This window comes from Halyomorpha halys, unplaced genomic scaffold (genome assembly GCF_000696795.3).
Source record: "Halyomorpha halys isolate HHAL.00 unplaced genomic scaffold, Hhal_1.1 Scaffold41.1, whole genome shotgun sequence".
In the NCBI taxonomy this organism is placed as follows: Eukaryota; Metazoa; Arthropoda; class Insecta; order Hemiptera; family Pentatomidae; genus Halyomorpha; species Halyomorpha halys.
The window spans coordinates 1,225,095-1,234,399 of record NW_027115338.1 but is presented as its reverse complement, the minus strand read 5'-3'; the positions used below and the strand labels follow the sequence as shown (position 1 = coordinate 1,234,399).

The 9,305-nt window shown below is 33.5% G+C and overlaps 1 protein-coding gene across 11 annotated transcripts in view; it reads left to right on the top strand.

Moving 5' to 3' along the window:
* Positions 1-9,305, top strand: part of LOC106688163 (calcitonin gene-related peptide type 1 receptor) — a 564,568-nt gene that overhangs the window by 110,517 nt on the left and 444,746 nt on the right. The window contains exon 1 of one of the 11 annotated variants that reach the window (XM_067052391.1): positions 4,939-4,965. The exons of the other annotated variants lie outside the window; for them this stretch is intronic. The gene's annotated coding sequence lies outside the window, so the exon portion shown is untranslated. Of the gene's footprint in view, positions 1-4,938; positions 4,966-9,305 lie in introns of those variants that run through there. 11 annotated transcript variants of the gene reach the window in all.

Here is a 9,305-nt window from a genome sequence, read left to right as displayed (position 1 = left end):
TCTTGATTTTCCATATCCTTCCAAGTTAGCATAGGGTCCTTAAGGTCGATGATACAGTCTCTCCCGTGAGTACCCACAATCAAAACACTAAAGTCACATTAACTTCGTAATACTTTGCAGATGCTCCCTTCTGTTTGTTTGAGCGGTTGAGAGCAAATGGTGTTGGTCAAACCTTGAGTTTCGGAAATGGTGGAGTTCTATCAATATTTATTTATTAAGAATAACTGATTTTTTTTTTTTACTTGGCAACCTTATTGTCTGTATAAACTATTTAAAGGAATTTGAAATCAATGTTCTCATTAATAACTTAATTTTTTTTTTATGATATTGATGAATGACTTACACCATATTTACTCTAAACGGCTCATTTAGTACATAATGAGATTAGCTCGAACGGGCCTATGTTTTTCTTTGTGAATTGCTTGTTCGACGTCATTTCATTTCGACATTTTTATAACGATTTTAATTAAAAGGAAGCCATAAATCTTACTCCATTCAAATGCGAGATCTCTAAAAACGGCTAGCCCAACCAATTTGTAATTCCGGTACCGTAGCTCAGATGTTGGAAGGAGTCAATTGGGAACACATGTTTATACAAGTATTGGACTGGGGTGGTAATTAAGTGAGTGGTTCCCGCGGCCGGACAACGGCAGCCCGGAGCGAGATGAAAGATGCCGCTCTACCATAAATCTGCAGGTGCCAGGGCCAATCTCAACCAATTATTTGCTAATTAGCTCACTGGAGAAAGTGGTCGTCTCTTCAGCCTCTGTTTATATTCAGATGAAGTTAAGAAGCTCTTGGATTCATCCTAAAGAGCTGTAAGAAATCCATGAACGTTATTTTACCTTATTTATTATTTTAAAAAATAAACTGCTATTGATCGAGAAAAAAAAAACTCCCCCCCTTCCTCGAAATTAAATGTATTTGGCTCAGGAAACGTAGAATTAAAAAAAAAGAATATTAACAAATATCCGTTTGTCAGCCGTACATCGTACGGCTTTTTTCTCCATAGCTATATATATATATTTTTTTGTTAAAGGTGACTAAGCGAAGATTCTCTTATCATAGTAATTCACCCTTTCGTTTCAAAGTAGAGGCAGATTAATCGTTTAACATTCCCTTATCTCCGTTATTTATGGATAGAGAAAAATATAAAGATTTTTTAAATCATCATACCAAAATTCTAAAAGAAAAAATGAAATATTATTTCTTGAACGAAATCAACGATCTAGTATCTTTTTTGGATTTGCTGGAGATGGGCTCCCGACGTCTGTTTATTTATTTTACATCTAAATTTGAAACATACTTCTTACAAACTGAGAACTTTTCATGAGAATAAGTAACTTCATGTCTTGAGACCAAATACGGAATAGTGAATGTTCTGGTACATATAAATAGATAGAAGAGGAGGAGTTAGGGATTAGCGATACAACACGAGGAGGCCCCTCACCTCCGGACTTAAAATAGCTCCTTTGAATGGATAGTTCATATGTGACATAACAGGTAACCTTAAAATACCAAAGGTAGTAAAAGGTAAGACACAACACGAATTACTTTTTCTTTTTCCACAGTAATGCACTTATTAATTTACTTTTATTTCTGTTTTAGAGGGTTCGGAAAAAAAAAAAAAAAGTTTGGGATTGTAGGGTGGAAGAAAGGGGAGTTCGTCCAATCACATTTGGCTAGGTGATTAGGCGGGACATTGAGAGAACCTATCAAATTGGATATCTATAAGAAATCGGAGACTTCCAAAAAGAGGGGAAAATGTTCAATTTTGTAGATCTATTGATTAATAGAGAGGATAAATAAACAAGTAGATATAAGCAAGTAGTGAAGAAGGTGTGGTCCAGAAGATGGGTTTCAATTAACTGAGATTATTGATTAACATTATAAAAAGTTCCGCATAAAATACACCCACCTTCCTATCCCACTATAATATAAACTCCCTATCCCACCTTCCTGTCACACTATATAAAATACAACCACCTTCACCTATCCCTCTTTCCTACTTGCAATCAGCTTAGTTGAATTAAAAGTAAGATATGTATCAATGAAAGTAAGATTATTGATTATTATTGTATCATTCATTATTTTATATACCTCTTTCTACACTCAGTCTCATCTCCATCTATTTCAGAAATTTCACGGACGACTGTTGTATGTATCAAAATGTTCCGCAAGTTACATATCATAAAAAATCAGTGAAGACTAAAATGACTTTATTCTAACATATTTTCAAGAACTACATGTTACTGTTACTATTACTAGTCTATATATTCTAACTTCTCTTACTTAGCTATCTAGTCTAGGAAATATATATGAACACTTGAGAAGAGGGGGTAGGAAGAATAGTGAAATAGGAGAAGGGGTTTGGACCAATCAGATAGTTTAGGAAATATCTGGAAGGGGAAAAAAGGCGTGGCGAGAAGTTGGGTGGTCAGATTTCTAAGAAAGGGACCATGACCTAAGACTTGTGTGTACTGACTTACATATGTTAACCATGAAATAGTTTGACTGATGCAAGTCCATTGTGAGATGGCAGCATGTACCTGCCTAAGTGTCAGCCCTTGCTATTGATATAGGATACTAAGGGCTTGAAAGGGCTGTTAGAATAGTCTCAAGGGCCTTATGGGAACGTACTTGTTTTTATTGAGTTTCTTTTCTATAAAATTGTAACGAAATGTGAACACATGGAACCATATGTCTAAAGTGACTGAACCTACAGTTGGGCAAGGGGCAATTGTTTAAATTTATAATACCGGTTCCTTAACTCGCATATAAGATTTCAGCCACTTCAGTCCATGTGCTACATCTCTGCTCGAACCTTATGGTTATAAAAAAAACACTAAATGTAAAATCGATTCTTGATTTTATTAAAATATAAAAATTTGAAAATGATCGATCTTCAACAAGTGAAATTTTTTCATAATAAAAAAAAGAATACCGTAGTAGTAGGAGATTTTTACTTTAGGTTTATTATTGATAGTTTTTAATTTTAGTTTTATCTCTATCAGGTTACTTCAGGATTTAGAATTGGACATTAGTAATTTTAAAAATGACATATATAGAAAAGAATAAAAATATGACCCCTTTTTTTTTTTTTTTTTTTTTTTTTAAGTTTATCAATGTTATTATTCATTTTTTTTCAATAGTGGTAGTTTAAGATGTAAAATAAGATTAGGTGAGTATAACAATTCAAAATATAAAATGCCAACCCTGTTGATATCAATAAAGGGCTTATTTAGAATATATTTTTTGTCTAGTTATATTTAGAATATGCAGTATTGCAACCAAGTCAATATAGCTTCATTTATTGGTAAAAGAATCAAGTCATATTATGCTTCACCTTCCATTACGGGTGTTTATAGTTCTTCAATGTCCAGCGTCCTTTTTTGGAATGAGGCCCTTTTGAACTCCCTTAGATGTATTAATTCCATGCCTCGTCACAACAGGGAACATCCTAGGAGGACGTAAATCCCGAGTAGAGTGGGCCGGTACAGCAGATGACTAATGCCGGCTGTAAAGGGCAGACAGCGCTGGCTACCACTTTCACCTTCAGGCTAATTAGCAAGTAATTGCTTTGGATTTGTCCAGGCGGCAGATTTATCGAGTGGGCGGCATCTTTCATCTCTTGTAGTCACCGTATGGTAGCTAGGAACATGGATATTTACAGCCACCTTAATCCAATTCGTCTGTAAGCAATTTTTATGCTTATTAGTGCACACGAAAAACTTAGTAATCGTTACTATTTTAGGTCTAATGATTGTAAGACATATATTGCAAAAACAGGGCCCTAATTTGGATAAGATTGGACATTGGTGCAATGCTATCAATAAAGCTGAAATTTTTGAAAGCAACAATGAATTCAAGGGTCATTAGAGTACCAAAATGTCACTGAACCATACCGAACAAAAAAAGATTAGACGTTTAAAAACAAATTAGTAATACAATATACATCGGATCAAAGCTCGTAAAGAACCTAAAAAAATCAGGAATTAACTATGCACCAGAGTAGTAGTATATCATTACGGTGGTTTCTTGTTTCTCCTTTCGTCTCAATAGATCTCGTGAATGAAATTAAGTACTTAATGAAATTAAGTACTTAATGAAATTAAGTAAGAGATTACATACGAGTAAAATATTTCTATGAGATTCCAGTGAGAAATAACTTGCTTTATTACCAATTTGAAAATTATATGCCGGGTAGAATTCACATTAAAGTCAGTTGTTCTCTTGAAATATGTCGTTACTCTGCCCAATTAAAGGAAAGAGAAAGAGGGCTTTAATTAAAAAAAACATTGTTTGTATGGACTGCTATCCTTCAAATGAGAAAGTTGTAAATAACATCTTTTCATCTGTTAAATATTCTTACCTAAGATACTTATTCACAATACACTTTTATTTTGTCCTCATATTAACATAAAATTGAAAGAAGTGTAATTGTTGATCAATTTTTTCTCTAGCAAACAATCTCAGAGTAAATTATAGTTTCAGAGACTCCTGAGTTGCCGTGGTTCACATTTCTTCTTGGGGATTCCCATTAGTGCGGTTCCATTTTTTCTTAAGACTTCCATTATCTACACCTTGTAGATAGTTATTAAACTAGTTGAAGGACATATCAATTATTTCTAATGAACATGGTAATATGAGCAGTAAATGTTTTTGTTAGGTATAACTATATTACCACGCATATTAATTTGTTTTATTGCCTTCCTGGCCATTGCTTACATATGGAGGGAGTAATAGGTAACCAATTTATTCTAACCCAAGTGAAAGGTTCGAGTTTCATTCCGTGGAATCGCTAAGGAATAAAAGTCAACCCGCCCAGGCCCGAATCTAACTGGCACCGTAGCACATTCAGCTGCTGAAGTGCAACGGTATTTATGCAAATAGTTCTATACTGATTGTTTTTTGTTTCAGGTAAGAACACCCCCTGATTGTCCCAGAATTTCAATAAAGTTATGCGTAAGTTTTTATCATTCTATACTAATGATTTTTATTTTTTTATTTTTTATAACAGGAGAATAGTCAGTAATATTACAAAGTAGGATAACATAAGGGTAATATTCCAAATCAGTTATGTGTTAGTGAAGTGAATATTTAAAAATGAAGAAAGAAAACTTTTTTTATTTTTAATGAAAGTTTTCTTTTGTTTACATTACCCCTTACATGCTCTCACGTTCCCCGTGCTTCATGTTGGAGTAGAAATGCAAAGAGTGTGAAGAAAAGGCATGCCTACTGCATGGAAATATCTGTAATAATAGGAATTGTATTACTTTGAAGTGCTCTATAGCTTCTATAAACAGAGAATGGTCTTTCAATCATGGCCGCCTTGTTTTACTTATTCCGTAGATTATACCATAGACTGGGTTACTTTGTGACATTCTTCCTAGCTTTGGGACAGACTAAAGACACTAGTGAAGAAATTAACCCCAATCAACGGAATTATCTTCAAAATACGTCCAAGTGCCTGTTTCATAATAAATTACAAACTAATACTATAAATCTTGTAGTTTGTATTTGGTACGATTTCACTAGCTTATACAATTCTGACAGATAATTTTTTACTTTTAAACTCTCCAATAAATCCCACCAAATCACATTTACACTTCGTCGTAAACCAATGACCTCTTGCCCTACAGTATCCTTTAATAATACCCCACTTATTCCTGTCGAACAGATCCGTTACATAGGACTACTCGATATCGTCGATATCGACTATTACAACATTTACTAGACAAACGGTCTAAATTACGAATCCATTACAAAAGACTGATCTGCATGACTATTATAAGGCCTATTTGGACATACGGAGTTCAGCTTTGGGGCTCCACTAAACCATCAAAATCCTCCCGAATCCAATCCTAACAGTCCAAATTCCTTCGTAAAATCCTTAATGCTCCCTACTTTGTCACAAATCAAGTCATCCATCATGACCTCAATGTCCCATATGTTGCCGATTTGGCCAAAACCAAAATACCATTTCTTCCATAGAAAACTTCCCAACCACCCAAATTCACTTGTTTCTAACCTGACTTCTCCTTCATTACCTAATAATCCTCCTAGGCGTCTGAAAAGAAGAGGGCCTCGATATCTTCTCCTCTAGAAATGTTATTGGAGTCCTATCAATGGGTAAATTTTCCACATGTTTGTATCATGTCACTATTTCACCTACAGTAAATTTACTTGTTGTGTATATGTTATACAGTTGTAAATAACAATAAATAAATGATTAAAACAAAATTTTTAAACTCATGTAATATCACTAATGGTCGTCCACATCATGAAACGTAATGTATTAGTGCTTGTAATTTATAGTTTGCGTACTTATTTTTAATAAATGTGTATATAAATTAATAATTTTTAATTATTGTGTACGTATTTATGGAATAATACTATTAGCTTTCATTATGGAACAGGCCCATGAGCGTCCAAATTCAAATAAAATCGAAATAAAATTTTTAGTCACATATGCAACTATTAAGGCTAAGCAGCTTTTTGTAAAAATAAACACTTATTTGGACTTTTGTTATCACATAAAAATCATATTAATAATCATTTAGTCATTGTAGTACATATTTACAATTGAAACTACATATCTATTAAGTTATTAAATTAAAATCATGATTACTATTGTATATACCTCAATTGCATATTTACAAACATCTGATGTTTCAAACAAACACAATCTGTTTCGGACGACATGGGTCTATATGGAACCTTGGAGATAAGAATGACAGCTCCCGGAATCTGGTCCAGAATCTGCCTGATTGATTTCTAACTCGTGTATCGAATAATCATTTGTCAAGCTCTCGATCAAACTTAGCAACTTGTAATCAGTAGTATCCTATGGTAACCGAACCTGATCAAATATTTGCTAATTGCGTAGAAACAGAAAATTATCAATCAACACAAGCCTAATTTGACCTATTTATTTTTATAAAAATGTATTCTAAGGCTTGATTGGATAAATATTATAACCCGTCATATATTTATTCAATCAAGCTCACCCCCAGGACGGCAAAATACACTGTTTAGTTTCAGCTTAGCATTCAAATCAGGCTAAACAGTTGGCAGACTAAATACTGTAGTCTGCGCATTTCCTTTGTAAGGTCGATTTTATCGGCTTGTTAGGGTTTTAACTTGAGAGATGCGATGGCCGTCTGCATTGTGGCGTGGTTTCCAAAGCGCTTGGTTTGAAACGTTCGATGGGTTCGATTCTCACCTGGGGCAGTTAATATTTATTTTTCGGCGGTCCCGAGAAATTAATCTTGGTACTCACACATTCGTTATTTGCCAAGGATAGCTGAAAAGGACCACTAGGACCACTTGCTTGACTAGTTCTGCCAACCAATACGATTAGCAATAGGGTTTTTATTTACCAGTTTTAATATCAATCTTCAAGTGTAGTGACAATTGCTTGATGAGTTCGGTATTCAATACATGGTAATTATTCACCGGTATCACTGATGTGTAATATTAATTTTTTTTTCTTTCATTGGCGCGACAGACCGTGGAGGTCCAAGGCCTCGCCCCATATACTTAAGTAATACATCGCGCGATTCCTGACGTGGTTTTCATAGCGTGGGTCCGTCACTCCCACGCCTATTTTTGTGAGTACCACCCATTGGCTAACGGGCCTCAAAAATGCCCGGGGGGAGATTGTAAGTGAATATTGCATAAGTTTTTGCTTTAAAAAAATTCCGGGTAGGGCTCGAACTCGCAATCTATAGGTTGGCAGACAGGCGCGTTCCACGCTTCTACCGTCACCCCGTGTAATATTCATAGAAAAATAAACTTTTAATCAATTGATGGGCCCGAAATTTGTTTTAATTGGTATCTATCCGGTATAGATTCATAAGGATCCAGTATCTTGAAAAATAATTTTTGAGATTTCCATTTTACTGCGATAAGAATGACTACTTCTTTACTTCCAATTAAAAAAAACTGTAAATACATTATTAATTCTAGCCTAGGTAACGCCTCAAATCTTTCAGGTCTCTCTTTCCTGGATACTTTACCAGACATTTTGTTTCTCCTTATACCAAAATTTCCACATGTAATGATCCTCCCTTTATTATTACTCATATTTGTCCTATTTCCAAAACCCACCGGATTCCAGTTGGAATTACATCAATACAATTTTATTAGTCTTTTAAACAAGTCTGCTGAAGTGGTCACTACATTCTTAATTCCCAATGTAGAAGAATAATGTCTTGCAATGGCAGTGCCATTATAAACAGTATAAAGCTGGTGTTATTTGAATTTTGTGAGGAATCATTACAGGGGACTTGAAAAACAGTTCTTATAATTACTTAAATAATTTAATTAAAGTACAAAATCTCTTAAATAAGTTTTTCCCTATGAGATAGAACATGGAAAAATAGAGAAGATAAATAATTGCAATTTGGATTCCCTACACCTATAACCCAAACCAAAATGGCAACTGATTTTAATTCTAAATAAAATACGTGGTTCATTCTGTAAAAATGATCAAACTTTAATCTTCGAAATCCAATTTCCATCCTCGCTTACATCATCAATCGATCCTGGAATATAAATGTATGATAAAGAAAAAAATATTGAAACTGCAATGGGTTAAATAAAAAAAAATTAAGATATGTAAATGAAGCCAATAACATTTGAAAAATATTAATCCGTAACAGGATCAATTTTCTAATGCCTTTTGAATCCGTTTCTGTAATACAAATTAATCTTCTACCGTTAGTTCCTTTAGGATGATTAACCGAACGACTTATAAAACAAATCTCTACTTCCTAATTTGTACTCATAAAATCTGAAATGCAAATGAATTAAGGTGTGAAATTTTAATTTCCTTTTCTCGCTGTTTTTAATAGTTTCAATTTATCACCTTAAAGATATTATTCCCGATGGTAATTATTGTAACTTAATTTGCTTCTGGCTCTCGTTCTGCCGAATTTATCGGTATTTCATATTCATAATCTTGTTAATGTTGAAGTGTAAAATATATTTAGCTTTATTTTATTATTGTATTGCCAATTTTATTAATTACTTACCTCTTCGTAATTGTTTACGAATTTGTATAATAATCTTTCAAATCAGATTGTAATTATCGTTTGTTATTAATTTTAATTAGATCTTACAAAAACGTTGAATTGCATAAATATTTATCTATTTATCTTCAGTGAGTGAAACATTTAGATGATTCAAATTTTTGTTGAAAGGTATTTTTTTTTTTTTTTTAGAAAGTGTTTGTTCTACATTAGCTTGGGATGTAAAATGATGTGTGCGCAGACGTGACTAGAGAATAAAATTGAGAATTA